The following is a 17,813-nucleotide window of genomic DNA, read 5'->3' as shown; positions in this document are numbered from 1 at the left end:
ACAGTATTGGTGTAATGGTCCCCTTAGCCGAAACGTGCCACTGCGCGGAAGAGACGGTGGCAGAGGTGGTGCTGGAGGCGCCGTGGCCGTGAGGATAGCGCCACGTGCAGGCTGGCGACACACGTTCCCAGGAGCAGGTGGAAGGCACGTTGACCAGGGCCCCAGGACGCTTTTCTGCCAAAGCCTGGGCGCGACTGGGCGAGAGGCGGCCACGGGCCTCCCGAGGACGTGGGGGCTGCACAGGAGGGAGGTGCGGCTGCTCCTGGAGTGGCGTTTGCCAAGCGGCCTGACAGTGCGGAAGCTTCCTTGACATGCCCCCTCTGTGCCCAGGAGGTGCCCCCGTGCCCACTGACCACAGAATGAGCACGTTTCTCCGGGGCCACGCCGAGGTGTGCTGCCTGCCGGCAAGAGGTGGAAAAGACCTTCGCTGGGTCTGGACATCTGGCTTTGACCCTGGCTTGGGTGCGGCACGTGCCGCGCCCCCCCCCACCCCCCCCCCACCCCCCCCCCCCCCCCACCATCGTGACGCCCGGTCCTTCCAACCACAGTCCATCCCTCGGGCACCAGGTCCAGGCTGTTGGAAGCAGGTGTCAGCCTTGTTGAAATCCCCCCTGCATACTGCACAGTAGCCCCCGTTGAGGGTCTTCCGTGGGTTCGCAGATAACACCACACCCCACTCACCCTCCGCTTCACGGTGCTTTCGTTCCCTCGGAAAGAAACCCGTGGCCCGTGGCCAGCACTGCTCACCCCCTCCCCACCCTGAGCAGGCCACCCACCTACTTTCTGTCCCTATGGCTTTGCCTTTTCTGGACATTTCCTGTCATGGAATCCCATACCGTGTGGTGCTCAGGGGCACGTGCACCTATGGACACGGAACAAGAATAAGGGTGTCCATGGAGTATTGTTTAGAAGGGCAGAAACAGAGAACCCAGATGTCCAGGGTTCGACTTAGAGACACATTGAAGAGAGTCTATCAGACGCTTCATTAGAGAGTCGGGCGTGACCCTGTGTGAGCGGGACCGCGTCTGCATACAAACGAGCATCAGCTGTTTAACTTGGTCGTGAGCAGGTGGCCCCTTCCCAGCTCTGCGCGGGTCAGCCTCCGGCCCAGCTGACACGGCCACGGGAACCACGCGGACAAATCCTTCTAGAGAAGCCGTGCGCACGTCCCATCGGCCGTCCGTGCGCCCGGCACGCGCCGGAGTTGCCCTTTGCCTCTCCTGCCGCAGCCGCTGCCCCACAGGGCACGAGTACCTCCCTTCCCGACTCCTCTCCCCCAGACTTGCTTGTGGAGGGGTGAGTGTGAGGTGCCCCCTCATCAGCCTGCAAGCTTGCTGTCCTTCCCCCTTCTTTCCAAAAAACCCCCAACCCCCCTTTTACCACCAGCTGCCATTTCTTTGCTCCCCTTATGGCAGAAGTCCTCTTAAAGAGACAGTCCTCCTTGTCGCTCTTACCTCCTCAGCCCCTCTTTCTGGGAGCTCTATGGAGACATAACCTAAGTGTTAGGAAATGCAGCGGTTTCGTACGCAAAGTGTAGAGCGTGGTAGGTTTTAACACCAGTGAGTCCCGTTCCCAGCACCACAGCCGTGACATAGAACTTCTCCGTTGCCCTGGGAAGTGCCCGTTTGTAGCCAACACCTTCCTGGGTCCCTGGACCCAGGGCGCCACTGCTGGACCTGGTCGTCGTAGGCTTTCTCTTTCTACAATATAATATGAATGGTTTCTTTCACTTAGCGCACTCTGCCGCTGGATGCATATGTCACACGTTTGTCTAATCGGTAGTTGATAGACGTTTGCACAGTTTCCAATTTTTAGCTATTACAAAAAAGCTGCTATGAATAATTACATACAAAGCACTGTACGTGGCTCTACGCTTTACTTTCTCTCTGGCAAATACTTGGGACTGGGATTTCTGGATCACATGGCAGGGAAACGTTTAGTTTTTTAGGAACCTGCCAAACTGTTTCAAAGTGACTGTACACGAAATACCTTGATCCCACCGAGGGTGAATGAGTCCATTGGCTGTGTTTCCTCACTGTCCCTGGTGTGGTTAGTCTCTGTAATCTGGCCGTTCTAAGTGGATTTCTAGTGGTGTCCCTTGTGGACTTCCTTTCCCTTCCCTGATGACAAATGTTGCAGGTTATTTTTTGGTTTTGCAGGGCGGGGTGGGGGGGGGATCATCTGTATATCTTGTTTGGTGAAGTATCCATGCATATTTATTTATTTTTGTCTATTTAATAAAATGTTACTGAGCGTTCTTTATGTATTTCAGACACAAGTGCATCACCAGATTTTTCTTGTGCAAGTACTTTCTCCCAGTTTGTGGCTTGACTTTTCATTTAATTCAGTGTCTTTGAAGAGCACAAGTTTTTAGTGAAGTCCAACAGGTGTTTTTTCTTAGCTGCTTTCCACTTTTTGTCTGACCTAACGTCACAAAAACTTTCTCATACATTTTCTAGAAGTTATGTAGTTCTGGTTCTTGGATTCAGTTTTCTAACCCATTTTGAGATCATTTTCGTGTGAGGCAAGGTTAAAGCCTCCTCGCCCTGGTGCTTCTGCGTGGGGGCATCCAAGTTATTCCAGCTCCACCTGCTGATGAGATCATGGTTTCCCGTTTCCCGCTCAGTTGCTTTACTTTTCTTGAGAAGTGTGTGTATGTGAGAGTCTGTTTCTGGACTCTGTTCTCTTCCATCGGTCTGCGTGTCAGTGTCACGCTGTCTTGATTACTGTAGCCTCATAGCAAGTCTGGAACCGTAGGGTCCGGCTTCCCATGTGGGCCTTCATTTGCATGGTATACTTCAGAATCTGCTCGTCACGTACTACAAAAAGGAGATGGGAATTTGATTGAGATGGTGTTGAATCTGTAAATTAATTTGGAGAGAACTGACACGTTAGCAGGGAATCTTATGTGTATTGAGGGAGGTCTTGCACACATTCCATCCCTAATAATTCATTTCGGGGGTGCCGTTGTGACTGTATTTTTTTAATTACAGTGTTATACTACTTTCGTGTATACAGTATAGTGATTCAGCAGTTTGGCACATTACTCAGTGTATTGTGTTTTTTCCTTTGAAGTTTATTTATTTTGAGAGAGAGTGCACACGTGAACAAGCGTGAGTAGGGGAGGGGCAGAGAGAGAGAATCCCAAGCAGGCCCCCGGCTCAGCGCAGAGCCCAACATGAGGCTCAGTCCCACAACTGTGAGATCATGACCTGAGCCAAAATCAAGCGTCGGATGCTCAACCGACTGAGCCAGCGCCTGAATGTATTGTTTTTTCAATTTCGGTGTCCTCTTGTTTGTTGGTGATGCATAGAGATACAATTGATATTTCAATTTTTTTAAAAACATTTATTCATTGTTGAGAGACAGAGAGCATGAGCAGGGGAGGGGCAGAGAGAGAGGGAGACACAGAATCCCAGGCAGGCTTCAGGCTCTGAGCTGTCAGCACAGAGCCAGGTTCGGGGCTTGAACTCACAAACCACGAGATCCTGACCCGAGCCAAAGTCGGACGCTTAACCGACTGAGCCACCCAGGTGTCCTGAAATACAATTCATATTTTAAAATAGGGACACATCTTGGAACTTTGCCAAATGTTACTTATTGTAGTTTTTTAAAAAAACAGATTTTGTAGAATGCTGTACATAGATGTTTATGCCAATGTGAGTAAAGACACGTTTCCTTTTCCCATTCTGTGTACCCGTTTCTTTCCTGTCTTACTGTACCGTCCGGGTCCTGCATGCTGGACAGAAGTGTTGAGAGTGGGCTTTCTTGCCTTGTTCAGTCTGAGAGGGAAGGCTTTATCTTTCACTGTGAAGTCCTCACCTCCTGAGTTTCAGTAGATTGCCTTTATTAGGTTGACGAAGTCTTTCTGTCTTAGTGTGCTCACTTTTTCACACGAATGGGAGTGGAATGTCTTCTGCTTATTTCATCTATCAAAATGATAGTTTTTAAAAAAGCAATAGAGAAAAGTTAATGAACTCCAAAGTTGGTTGTTTGAAAAGATAAATAAAACTGATCGACCTTTAGCCAAACAAATCAGGGGAAAAAAGGACATAAATTTTTCAGGTGCAGGTATGAGAGAGGGACTGTCACGATGATCCTATAGCCATTAAAGGGATAAAGGAATTTTATTAACTTTATGTCAATAAATTTGACAATTTGGATGAAATGAATGAATTCCTTACAAGACACAAATTACCTAAGCTCACTCAAGAAGAAATAGATCACCTGAGTAGCCCTGTATCTATTAAAGAAATTGAATATTTGATTGTAGTTCTTGACACGTAGAAACCTCTAGTCCCACCTGGCCTCACTGTTGATTTATACCATCCATTAAAGAAGGAAAGGGATGCCAGTTACACTCAGGTCCTCCACAGCACGGGAGGGTGTGCACAGAGAGAGAGGACGGGACAAGAAGGTATAGGCCCACGTCCACACAAATGTGGCTGTAAAAGTCCTTACTTTGTAGCAAATTTAGCAACACAAAAGGGCAGTCCTACTTCATGACAAGTGGATTTATCTCAGAATTCAAATTTGGTTTAACATTCAAAAATCAATGTAATATACCATATTGACATAATAAAAGAGAAAAACCATGAGATTATCTCTAAAGATTGCCCCGCCCCCGCAAAAAAAAAAAAAAAAAAGCATTTGACAAAATCTCATGCCCATTTATGATAAAACTCTGCAAATGCAAGGGCACTTCCTCAGTCTGGCAACAGACCTTTTAGGAGATACCTGCAGCTGACTGGCCTCATGCTTGCAGGTGAATCACTGAATACTCTTTTCCTAATAGCAGTGATAAGGTGGGCTTGTCCATGGTCACCTGTTTTCTCTTTTTAAAAATAACCTTTATTGTTGAAGCAGTACTCCACATTTTGGAAAATTAGGAAACGCGGCCAAAGGTAAAACCTAAAACATGACATTTTCACTGCCCAGAAACCTTTCTCTGCGGTGTTTCCGTGCGTGTATGTGTACATGTGTGTGGTGGGTCACCTGGGGTAGGCGGCTGTGCTGTTCCTCAGACTCTGGCTTAGGTGTCCCCGTGAAGGGATCTGCCCACGTGTTTACAGACCACAGTCAGCCCAGGGAGTGTGAGCGGCTGGATTCCACCTGCCGAGAGACCGTGAGACGAGCCGCGCCCCACCTGCCCTCAGAGCCCTGGAACCCGATTCCTGCAGTAAATCTTAGTACACATTGCCTATTTAGTGTATGCGTGTCTATGGATCCTCATTCACTTGAATGTATGATGTATATTTATTAGTTTTATAAAACCCTGTCACTTTCCTATCCCCTCTGATATTCCAGTGTGGAGAGGCGTTCTGTGGGTCCATTGTTTAGCCCCAGCCAGGGTCTGGCCCGAGTGTGGCCCACGGTCACCTCCGGTAGGCCAGCCACTTCTTTTCACCCTCTGCTTTCCCTCCTGCTGACCAGAAAGTCCTTCCTTTCTGACTTGCCTTATTACTGTCCTATTCCACCATTTAGCTTGTCCTGTCTGCTTCAGCTCGGCTATTTTATGGATCATTAAAATAAAAATCTGTCTTTAACTTTGTTCAGTGTCTATTATGTGTTTTATTTTGTGTTCCTCATCATATTTTCCTTTTATGTTTTTTGATATATTCTGATTTTTTTTTTTTTATATTTATTTATTTTGAGGGGGGGGAGAGCACAAGTGGGGTGGGGGTGAAGCAGAGAGAGAGAGGGAGAAAGAGAATCCCAGCCAGGCTCTGTGTGCTGTCAGCTCAGAGCCCGACGTGGGGCTCAAACTTCCAAACTGTGAGATCATGACCCAAGTCGAAGTTGGACGCTTAACCAACTGAGCCATCCAGGTGCCCCCCCTGCCCATTGTGATATAAAAAGAATTTTTTTTAACGTTTATTTATTTTTTTGAGAGAGAAAGAGAGAGCAAGTGTGAGCAGGGGAGGGGCGGAGAGGAGGAGACGTGGAATCCGAAGCAGGCTCCAGGCTCCGAGCTGTCAGCACAGAGCCCGACGTGGGGCTCGAACTCGTGAACTAACTGAGCCACCCAGGCGCCCCTATTCTGATTTTTAAAACCTCTTTGGGGATGCCTTCTGGAAATTAGTATATTTTCCTCTGAGAGCTACTTTACCTGGATTTCCAAATTTACTGTGTAGCGTTATGTCGTTCCTTGTTTTGAAGATTTTTAATCACCACTCCTCTGAGTTTGTCCTTGGTCCTTGTCCTTAGAAGCACATTTCTTAATTCTCAGAGTTAAGGTGTTTCCTGGTCCTGCCTTCCCGTGTCTTAAGTTGCACTGAGGGGCAAGAAGTGATCCTTTCAGAGGGTTTCGACGTGCTCTGTGGGTCTGCGCCTGGTCAGTGCTCATGACCGTCTGTTGTGTCCTTGACGGGAGTTGGTGGAACGTGTTGTGTGTGCTCACTGCTGTGTACGAATCTTGTGTACTCTGACTTTTGGTGGGGGGTCGTCTCCTGTCCTCTGGTAGTGCCAGCTCCATTTTCCCTGTCAGCTCCTGCTCTTTCCGGGGAGGCTTTTCACGTGAGCACGGGTTTGGAACCCTCTCCTTGTGAAAGGGGCCTCTGGCCGTGTTTCCGTGACTTTGCCTCCTGGGCTGTGCGTTGGCCCCAAGCCTGTGCCCGTGCTAAGGCAGCAGCCTCTGCCCTGCTCAGTATTTGCGTGGTTCATCTCTTCTCTCCTCTTGGAATCTTTCCAGATTTTTGTGTTAGATTTCCTTCGCTGATTCTCAGCTTTCCTGTTCCCATCTGATGGACTTTGTCTCCTGACTGGATTTCCTCGCCCTGTTACTTTCAGACTCAGTGAACATGTGTCAAACTGTACTGGGCTTTCTGTTTGTTTTCACTTGTGTTTCTCCCTCTCTCTCTCTCTCTTTTTTTTTTTTTTTTTTGTCTTTGGATTTTTTTCCTATTCATTTTTTCCTCCTCCACAAATGTGGCCATTATACACCTTCATTTCGTGGTCACCTTGACAGGGTTCTATGCCCTGGTGCTGACACCTGTGTTCGCTTCAAGTAGCTTGTCAGTGTGTGTGGTCACCTGGCAGGCTGCCCGGGGCCAGGCTTCATGTTCCTGGTCACTCTAGCTTGGATTATGGGGTGTGTGTGTGTGTGTGTGTGTGTGTGTGGTTTTTCCTCTGACTTTCACTTGTTCTCACTGTCTCTTTTCAGTGGTATTTTCCACGAGAAGTCTTATAGCAAAACCAGAGAAAATGCGATTTGGTGTTTACTTCAAGGTGAAGACAAAAATTCTCAAGTTGTTCAACTTCCTACCTCGTCCATCCCATCGTTGTCTTTTCATTTGTTACTGATGAGGGATGCTGCTCCCAGAGTCATCTTCCCTGTCCTCATTTTTAACCCTGACACTTGGGAACTCTGCCTGTGTGGCGGCCCCTGCCAGCTTCCCCAGGCGAGCAGGCCGGCCTGGCCCTGCTTATCCTTAGGTCTCGTTGAGCCTCCGTAGGCCCGTTTGCCGAGAAACACCCAGGGTTTTCTTCAGGACCGAGGCAGCTTGTACACAGTGGAAGGTGAGACTCCTTGATTCATGGGTAATTGTGAAAGACGGAATGATTTTTTTTTTTTGTCCCCAAGGGGATGAGATCTGTCTGTCTTTCCCTGGGAGCTCGTTCACCCCCAGCCGGCCTGTGGCCGCAAGAGAGGGTCCCCAGTCGGGGGTCCTGTCTGCCGGGCACTCCCCGTGACAGTGTGTCTCAGATCGCCTCAGCTCCTGTCTTGTTTGTAAAGTGGAAATAATGCCATCTGTTCAACTGAAACTACTTAGGGGCTCTAAATAAAATAACGTTTGAAAGTAAAGTGCTGTGCAGATGTAATTTGAAATGGATCGTTAAATCCCAGACACGGATTGAAGGGGGGCACCGTCACCCGGTACAGCTGCCAGAGTGGGGAGCACTCATCCGTGCTCCCCAGCCTTCCGGCGGACCGGCAAGGAGGCTGAGACAGGTGGCCTCGAGCCACCGAGCAGTGGATGGTGAGGCGCCTGCGCTCTCCCCGGCCGGCAGCGTCCAGGGCCTCCGTTCCCTCCATGCCACCAGCTCGCCCCGGTCTTTGGAACACGGAACGCGGCCTCCTGTTGCCAGCAGCCAGCAGAGGAGCACGAAGCACGTTGGACAGGGAACCCGGCAGAGAGGGCGAGGAGGAGTGGGGAGACGCTTCGCAGCACGGGGCTCCTTTCCCAGAGCTCGAGGAGCTCTCCAAGAGGCAGAACAGCGGGTCTTCGGGAACGAGATTCTCTGTCCGTTTTCTCTGGGAGGGGACCACATAGGCCCCTGCAGTACTCTTCCTCGGGCCGCAGCTGGCCGGCTTCTCTGCGTTTTCTCACGGGTGTCCCTCCACTGCCAGGGTCTCCCCCACTGCCCCCTCCCCCCAGCCTACACACAGGGGCACGGTCACCTAGAAAGACAAATCTGAGTTGTTTTTACTTTGAAAGAATTTGCCACAGATGCATTTGAATAGCGGGGCCTGTAAAACAGTGTTGGAGTTCATGGGTGTTGGTTTCTGTCCGCTTAGGAACTTGGACGTTGCTTCAGCAAAATGCACTTAGCTGCCCACGAACATGAGTGCTCAGTCTCACGCGGTGTCTGCGTCCTGAGGTCAGCGTCCTAGAGCACACCCGTGGCGCCTTTCTCAGGACACGTGATGCAGGCCCTCCCTGCCTTCACCTCCTTCCTTTCTTCCACCCCTTTGCCGCGTGGGGGTCAGTACCTGTGCAGAAAGACGTGGACTTGTCTTCAGTCCTCAGTGGACAGAAGAGGGATTATTCTCAGGACACTTTCACATCTCCGTTTGATCACGCAGTTGCGTTTCCGTGGGATATTGAGAGTTGAGCTTCAACGGCGCCCGTACGGAGAAGCGTATCTGTACGGCCCACAGCAGGGTTCACGGCGTGAAATACCAGGTTTGTTTTTTTCTCTTAAAGATGTCAGTCCGTGCATGTGGATTTATTCGCCTCCTTTTCTGTCTGCTGCTTGAAGAATATGGTAGGAAGGGAATAAGGAGAAAGCAGATCATTCCCCAGCACATCAGAAGCTGGAGGAAGACGGACGGAGATGGTGGAAATTTATATGATCAGAACCAAGTTGGCTTGAAACCAAGCCAGTTTCTCCCGCGTCCGGCCCCGCCTCACTCTTGGCGTGTCACTCCCGCCGGGCCGTGTTCAGGCCTGGTCCCGGGCACACCTGTTTATGCCACGGTTTATCCTAGACCGAATGGTTGAGTTCCACAGTCTTCAGATCTCCGGGGAGTACTTACTAAGTTTTCTTCCCCTGAGAGGAAACGGACTGTGTTTTCCAAAGATGGAAATGGGTTCAGAGGCCCATACCTTGGACTTTACCAGGAAACTCTCCCTGATTTCCCGAGGCTGGAGGCCTGCCGCACCTTTCTCCTGTTTTGTTGTGGCTTCCTGCTTTGTCACAAGAACCTTGGAACCTTCGGCCTGTGGGGAGGAGGCCCTCCAGCGACCTGGGTCAGCCAGGCCCAGAAATCCCTGCCAGGGCTATAGCTGCTCCGGGCCCAAAGCTGTGTCCTTTGCCACAGACTGCCGTCCCGTGGCCACTGTGTGTCTGTGCACAAAGGTGCCTCCGGTGGGTACGTAATTATGCAGTGTTCCACATCCTTGGGGATTAAAAGCACCTCTGCACACGCGGAATCACTCAGTGTTCTCAGTGGGATGAAAGGCTGGGGGAGGGTAGAGAGGGCAGGGGGTGGATGGTCCTTGCCGTAATCTGGAACTTTGATGCCATTGTCCTCTGTTTACAGCTTTCAGAAAGCAGCCGGTGTTGGGTGCACGTATGTTTGGAGCTGTTGCTAAGGTGACGTGCCTCGGTCTCACCCACACAGTCTTTCCGGAAGGTGGGGACGCTTGGTGGGGTCTGTGCACACAAGAGCCTTGCTGGCGTGCCCGCGAAGTTGGTAGGCCGCCCTGTCCGCTGTGTGTTGTCTGCGCCCTTTTAGCTTGAGTGCGCGATCACTCTACCTGCTGACTTACACAGAGGAGTCCCGAGACGTGTTCACTGTGGAGAGAGACAGGACAGCCTTGTTTTCCGGTCTTGTCTGCATTCCACAGCACAGCCAACCTTCAGATCCGCAGGTGGTTTCACATCCTTCTTCCCCTTGACACAGGACTGTGAACTTGGGCTTTGGAATTTTTCTCAGTGGAAATCTCAGTTTTAAAAAATTTTAACAGTACTGCATATGAACAGTGTGAGTCATGACTTCGGTTATGATATGGTTTTTTCTGGGTTAAAGAGCCTGAGGGGCTCAGTGGGTTGAGCTGCCGACTTCGGCTCAGGTCGTGATCTCATGCCTCTGAGTTCGAGCCCGGTGTCGGGCTCTGTGCTGACAGCTCGGAGCCTGGAGCCTCCTTCCGATTCTGTGTCTCCCTCTCTGCCCCTCCCCTGCTCTTGCTCTGTCTCTGTCTCTCTCAAAAATAAATAAACGTAAAAAAAAATAAAAATCTGGTCATTTATAATATAATGGCGTTCCTCTGGGTTTGTCAGTGAGTTTTTAGTTGATTCGGAAGTTGGATTTGGAAAGTAAAGTGTCTCTCCAGTGCTTTGTTGGGGCGTTCACACGTGCCGCGTTGTGTGGAAAGAAGAAACCACCGTCAAAACCTTTTTGGGGCCTGGACTCTCTAAGAATTGGGCAAAAGCTGTAGCTCCTTCCTTCCTGAGGAACACTCACGAATCGCAGTTTGCTCGGGTGATTTCTGGGTTTCAGAACTATCCGGGCCGTGGGGCTTTCAACTCCTGTCCTTTCGCTGTGTGCTGCTTTGCCCAGGGCGAGTCTCGGGCTCCCACCTGACTCTTTGAGCACTGATTGTTGACTTCTTGTGGAACCTGACCTTGTTCCTCAGGAGTCTCTTATGTGCACAGCACCCTTCCCCTCTCGCAGCCGAATTTCGTGATGAGTTTACAGCATAGAAGAGGGCATGTTCGTGAATGGCTGTGTAGTGTCAAGTTCGATCAGATTCTTAAAAGCATTTACACTCAGTTTCTTGTAACTCCGTTTCTGGCTGTAAATTTTAAAGGGACTCTTAGCTGCGGAAAGAGCCGTGCCGACAGTGCTCACTGTGGGGTGTTTGTAGCACGAGGAGCAGGGAGACACCAGCACCAGTCAGCAGAGACCCGTGTTTCCCAGAGGGGCCAGACGCCCCCAGGGAGGAGCGCAGTCGTGCGCGGGCGACAGGAGCGCAGACAGATGGCACAAGCGTACTCGGGAGGGGATGGGGCATGAGGGTCTGCGCAGTGTTTCCTGTGAAGACACCACGTACTGTGTTTACAGGCTTACACGTAAGGTAAGTGCGAAGCCATGGGCGCACACGGTGAGCGCCAAAGTCAGATTGGCATCAGAACCCAAAATCTTCAGGGGCCCCTGGGCGGCTCAGTCGGTTGAGGGTCCGACTTCAGCTCAGGTCACGATCTCACGCTTTGTGAGTTCACGCTCCGTGTTGGGCTCTGTGCCGACAGCTCGGAGCCTCGAGCTGCTTCGGATTCTGTGTCTCCCTCTCTCTGACCCTCCCCCGCTGATGCTCTTTCTCTCTCTCCCTCTCTCAAAACATAAACATTAAAAAAAAAAAAAAAAAAAAAGAAAAAAATGTGGGGCACCTGGGTGGCTCAGTTGGTTGAGTGTCTGACTCTTGATTTTGGCTTAGGTCATGATCTCACAGTTCGTGGGATCGAGCCCCAAGTCAGGCTCTGCACGGACAGTGTGGAGCCTGCTTGGCATTCATTCTCTCTCCCTCCCTCTCTCTGTCTCTCTCTGTCTCTGTCTCTCTCCCTCTCACCCCCCTCTTCCTCTCCCTGTCTCTCTCTCTCTCTCTCTCTCTCCCTCCTCACCCCTCACCCCTCTCCCCTCCCTTTCCCCCTCCCTCACTCTCTCTCTAAGAAGAAAAAAATTCCAAAGCAAATATGGCAAAGTGAACAGATGGTGAATACATAAGTGTTTGTTGCATTGTTTCTCATACTTTTATGCATACTTGAAACATTTCAGTGAAAATCATAGCTGTTGTTACTTTATTATAAAATGATGAGGATAGAAAATATTTCTAATGAGGAAATCACGAAATACAATAACTCCTCTTGAACAGATTTAGGGGTGCTCCAAATTCCTGGGATCGTTTGAAAAGTAACTGTTTTCACCTTGTACATTCTGTAAATGCAGCTCACATGGGGTGCAGAGTAGGGCTGTGGACTTGGGCTGTGGCTTGACCTCTGTGTGCTGTGCTGGCCACCTCACCCAGGGCACAGCTTTTGTTTTGTTTTGTTTTGTTCTTTGAATCGGTGGATGCAAGCCTTAAAGCCGGCTTGGCCACGTCCTACTCCTTTGTTTGTGTCCAGGAGGGATTGCCAGTGTCCAAGGCTGTTGTATTAGATGGTTTTTATTACCTAACAGCAAAACTTCCCTTTCATTATGCTTGTGGACTACGGGAACTCCGGGCAGGCGGCACTGGAGGGCGTGTCTGCAGAGCTGTGGGCTCCAGGTTCCCCTCCTTCCCACTAGATGGGTTTCCAGCCTTTCATCCTTGACATGTACGTCCTGTGACAAAACTCATAGGGCTTTGTCCAGATCATGAAGGTAAAACGATTCGTAAGATAAAAAAATCTTACTTGGATAAGATATTACTAATTAAGGTATTTATTATTAAATTCAATCTGTCTTTTTCTGTGGTCAGATTTTAGAAGCAGTATGTGTGCATGGTAGAAAACTAGAAAATACAGATAGGCAAAACGTTGGAAAATGTAGCCCTCCTGCTCAGATGGCCAGTGTCAATAGTTTCTGGGTTCTCGATTCATGGGGAAATTCTCTTTTATGTTACATGTTCTGTTTTCACCACCCCTGTGGGCATACGATTTTGTAACCTGTGTTTCTCTTCCGGCCTTTCCTCTGTACCTTTGTATTTCAGTAGGTCTGAGAGTTATTTTGTGGAAACTGGTATTCTCTTCGTAACCACGGCTGTCCCCTGCCCTTGACTGGGTCCTGCGTGGTGCCTTCGTCCAGCACGGGGCTGGCAGGCTTTTTCTTACACGGTCAGATAGTCACTTTTTCAGACTTTGCACCCTAAGAGGCGGCCTCAAGGAGGCCATCTAGGTCCTTGTAGACCCGTTCCCACGTGTGGCCAGCTCCCGGGCTTGCTCGCTCTGGAGGGAGGACTGCCTGGACACGGAGCATGAGGGTCCTCGCGTGTGAGCCATGTCTGGGTCTCCCCCAGCCTTCCTTCCCCTGTGGGCACACAGCAAGTGGCCACCAGCCACATGCTTTGGGCTCAGCAGACTCTCTTTGTTAGTTTTTAATAAAGAAACCCCACTTTCTGTGGTGAACACTCCTTGCCATGGAAGAATCCCGTTCAGAGTCGTAGACACAGGGAAGGGAAGCAGCCAGGGATCCAAAGCCGAGTCCCCTCCACTGGGTGGCGGCCATCCCAGAAGCTGGGGTGGCGCCTCAGCCCCGGTGGTCTGAGGGTCCCCCTGAGTAGGACAGGAAGCTAAGTGCAGTGTCTGCTGGCCTGCAGTATGTGCTGCGTACCACGTCGGCCGGGCCACCAGGGCCTGGGAACACGGGGGACGGGCCATTTATCATCACAGATGTTGCGTTGGTCCCTTGGGGCCTCTTCACAGGCACATATGCCTGTGACACCTGAATGGAGGGGCTGGCAGGGCCGCGTCGCCCACAGACTTCCAGGCAGAGCCCGCCCTGGCCTCCCTGGCACCCCATCTTCACGTGGCCCCCTTCCCTAATGTCCCTCTCCCTTCTCTTCTAGGGACTGGTTGTTGGGTTTAGGGTCTGACCACACAATACAGCACGGTCTCCTCTCGAGTCCTTAGTTTAGTTACATGTGCACAGACCCTTTTTTAAGTAAGGTCACATTTATATAAGTTCTGCGTGGATATGTTTTTTGGGATGGGCACTGTAACTCACCACACTACTGATGCTTTCTTGAGCTAAGCGTGCATTTTTTCTTTTCTCTCTCTTTTCTTTCAAAGTTTATTTTAAGAGAGAGAAAGGGGGGGCATGCACGCTGTGGGGAGGGCATGGGTTGGGGGAGAGACAGAAAGAGACGGAGAGAGAGAGAGAGAGAGAGAACGAACACACGAGAATCCCAAGCAGGCTCCATGCTGTCAGCACAGAGCCCGATGCAGGGCTTGAACTCAGGAACTGTGTGATCGTGACCTGAGCTGAAATCGCCACCCAGGCACCCCACTTTTTTCTCCTTTTAAATGTAGGTGTGATGTAGACATGAGTAAGCACAGGCATGAGTGTGAACGTGTGCCCTGTGCGGCCCCGTTGCCCCGTAAGTGCCACGGGCCCTGATGCAGCCGGTGCCCCCTTGGTGTTGAGTTTGCGTTGCTGGGGCCAGGGGTTGCCTCTTCTGGGCCTCCGTCTACACGGGATTCCACTGTACGCGGCTCTGTCTGGATGCGTTCCCTCCGCACGCGCTCTGTGTACGCCATCCCCATGGGGGCGTGCGTCAGTTCACCCTTAACCGCCGCGTTGTCTCCCGTGGGGTGGTCCCCGCGCCTCCCTATCCATTCACCTTGTGATGGCTGTTTGTCTTGTTTGCGAACAGGCTTTCAGGCGTGTAGCTGGTCCGTTCCCTCTACAGAAAGTAGGACATTTGGGTAAATGTACTTTAAACATAGCCTCTCAGCTAATGCCCTTTATTTAATAAGGGAAAAAAACACTTTATTTCTCTGGGCAGTTCGCATTCACATCCAGAAGCTACCCCCCACCCGCCCCACCCCACCCCACCCCACCCCACCCCAATGTTTTTATTTATTTATTTTATTATTTATTTATTTTATTTATTTTTAATTTTTTTTTAAGTTTACTTACTTATTTTCAGAGACACAGAGACAGCACAAGCGGGGGAGGGGGAAGGGCAGAGAGAGAGGGAGAGAGAAACCCAAGCAGGCTCCGTGCTGTCAGCTTAGAGCCTGATGTGGGGCTCGAACTCCCGAAATACGAGATCATGATCTGAGCTGAAACTGAGAGTCAGACGCTCAACCGACTGAGCCACCCAGGCGCCCCGAGTTTTATTTATTCTTTAAGTGGGCTCTACGCCTGACGTGGAGCTTGAACTCATGACCCTGAGGTTAAGAGCTGCACATTCTACCGACTGAGCAAGCCTGGTGCCTCTCAACCAGAGCTTTTTATTTGGTTTTGTTAAGTGCGGGGGGAGGTGTCCTGGAGCAACCAAGATTTTTGGCCCGTCAGGCCGCCGCTGGAGGTGCACTCCCCACATCCGGGCCGAAGGCACCAGAGCCCCAGCAAAGGCCCCGAGGGCCCGGCTGCACGCAGGCAGCGCTCCCCAAGGAACGCGGTGGGGAGCTGGGCACACCGCACGCCACGGTCCCTGCCCTGTCTCCACCCTGTCCCCACACTGGCCGCAGACGGGAGCGGCGGGGCCGGGTCCTCTGCGCCCTGGATGCGGGCCCAAGTTTCGGCCGAGGGAGCCCACATCTCCTGGCTCCGCAGAGGCGAGCTCGGGGGCGTCCTCTTCCGGCCGCGGGAACAAGGAGCGGCCGTGCTTGCTTTCGGCCACCATGCACAGGCCTTCACACGGAGTCGGTTTGGTTCTCTGCTCCCACAGAGCGTCCTTCTGGTCCAGGTCAGAGCAGAGACCCCGGAAGCCAGTGGACGCTGCATGCCTTCCTGTTGTATGTTCCCGAGTCTGGGGAGACCGGCTGTCAGCGACTTCGAGGGGAAAGGAGGTGGCTTCTTTATGGGTTTATTTCTGGAAGGTTCAGTTGTTACTAATTAGGCTTGTTTTGCTCCAAGCATCCACTTGGCGGTCCTTGCAGTTAAAGGAGGGAAGTTATTGTTTAACCTGGCCAATTATCTGATGTAGGAAAGCAGAGACGATAGGGGTTTTTGTAGCCTTTTTTCTGCAGCAGATCTCCTGCTTTGGAAAACTGGAGCATCACAGATACAGAATTTCTGACCCAGCGGGTCCTTTTCAGACTGAGGCTGCGGTCTGGTAGCAAGCGAGTCAGCCCCGGTCAGTGCCCTCCGTTAGCAGGTGGCCGTCCTGGTTCGGGTTTCGTCCTGGGGAACGTCACCGTGTGGCACTGAGGGAAGGCCACAGCACGTGGACAGGGTGAGTGGCTTCTGTGGTGCTCGGCACGGACAGATGGACACGAAGGGCTGCAGGGGAGAGGCGTGTCATTGCAAGGGCTGCAGTGAGGGCGTCACCCGCGTGGTGTGCCCTGGCAGCCAGACGGGCCTCGGCGTCCTGTGGTGACACCGTTGCGCCATGAGGTCACTCCGATGGCTGCGTTCAGCGTGTGCCGCCTGAGCTTGGGAAGGCAGGTCTCCGCGCTCAGCAGGTGCGCCCCGCACGTCCAGTCCCCGGGCAGGGTCTGGCACACGTCCAGGCTCACACCACTGGGCTGAAGTCACAGGGACGACGGCAAGGCCATTCCGTCAGCTGCAAGGATTCGTGTTCACCTGTGTGGCCAGTGTTCTGTTCCTTGTGTCCCGGGTCGCCCTCTCCTGACTAAGCCACCCTGCTAGGCGCGCTGTGAGCCAGCTGTTTTCCTGAGACCCTCTGTGACGGAGAAGCACATGCCCGCTGCAGTCCCCAGGCCTGCACACGGGGCAGCGCGGTCAGTACGTGCAGAGCGGATGAGCGACTGAGGGCACAGGTGGTCACGTGGGAAGGGACGCTCAGGGACAGGCAGCCACAGGTGCCAGCACGAGCCCAGTAGGCTGATGTTCACCATCGTTTTGTTTTTTTATTAAAAAAAGATTTTTAAAAAAAATGTTTATTCATCTTTGAGAGAGAGAGAGACAGAGCATGAGCAGGAGAGGGGCAGAGAGAGAGGGAGACACAGAATCCAAAGCAGGTTCCAGGCTCCCAGCTGTCAGCACAGAGCCTGACGCGGGGCTTGAACCCAGAGACTGTGAGATCATGACCTGAGCCGAAGTCAGGGGAGGGGCAGAGAGAGAGGGAGACACAGAATCTGAAGCAGGCTCCAGGCTCCGAGCCGTCAGCCCAGAGCCTGACGCGGGGCTTGAACTCGCAAACAGCGAGATCATGACTTGAGCCGAAGTCAGACACTCAACCAACTGAGCCACCCAGGCGCCCCCTTCTTGTTTTTTTAAATGGTATTGGCAACGGTGGGCACCGGGCACCCCGCATGCTCCTGGTGAGGACGTGCTCGCGGCAGCCTTTCTGAAGACCACTTGGCACGGTCGTGTGGACGACTGCCTGCCCGTCTCTGCCGCGGTCTGGTGTAGGAATGTGGGCTTGGAAATGGGGGGGGGGGGTTGACGTGGATGGGATGGCACGTCAGGGGGCACGGGGCTGTGAGACCCGACGCTGCTCGGAGTCCCAGGGTTCCCAGAATGCCCACTGCTCACAGCTGCCAGTGTCTGTCTGCACCCCCAGCTGAGGCTGAGGGAGGAGACACGCGTTACCTCTGTTGTTGGGGTTGCCTGGGACGGGCTGTCTCGTGCAGCAGAATCTGAGAATCCTGGGGGCTCCCGGCTGGCTCAGTCAGTGAAGCGTCCGACTCTTGATCTTGGGATCACGAGTCTGCGCCCCCCCCCCCCCCCCCGCCCCCGCCCCGGCTGTAGAGATGACTTAAAATCTATAAGAGAAGGAAGAATTGGCGGACGAACACTGGGTGATACTTAGTTGCGTGTCCTCCTGGTGACGCCTCACGTGAGCAGACAGCATCTTCACCCCCAGAGGCCACTGTGTTCGCACTCAGTTCCCACAGGACGAGTCCCTTTCTCTCTCGAGTCCCTTTTTCTCTCTCGAGGTTTCCGTGAAAACTGCCGGCCGTGTAGGCAGAGTCCTGGG

The 17,813-nt window shown here is 52.0% G+C and overlaps 1 protein-coding gene across 13 annotated transcripts in view; it reads left to right on the top strand.

The window, feature by feature from the left end:
- Positions 1-17,813, top strand: part of ANKRD11 (ankyrin repeat domain containing 11) — a 180,711-nt gene that overhangs the window by 116,084 nt on the left and 46,814 nt on the right. Inside the window, exon 1 of one of the 13 annotated variants that reach the window (XM_047846189.1) lies at positions 8,937-9,595. The exons of the other annotated variants lie outside the window; for them this stretch is intronic. The gene's annotated coding sequence lies outside the window, so the exon portion shown is untranslated. Of the gene's footprint in view, positions 1-8,936; positions 9,596-17,813 lie in introns of those variants that run through there. 13 annotated transcript variants of the gene reach the window in all.

The sequence above is a fragment of the Prionailurus viverrinus genome, unplaced genomic scaffold, assembly GCF_022837055.1.
Source record: "Prionailurus viverrinus isolate Anna unplaced genomic scaffold, UM_Priviv_1.0 scaffold_38, whole genome shotgun sequence".
In the NCBI taxonomy this organism is placed as follows: Eukaryota; Metazoa; Chordata; class Mammalia; order Carnivora; family Felidae; genus Prionailurus; species Prionailurus viverrinus.
The sequence above is the reverse complement of the archived record's forward strand: the minus strand, read 5'-3'. Positions and strand labels throughout refer to the sequence as shown.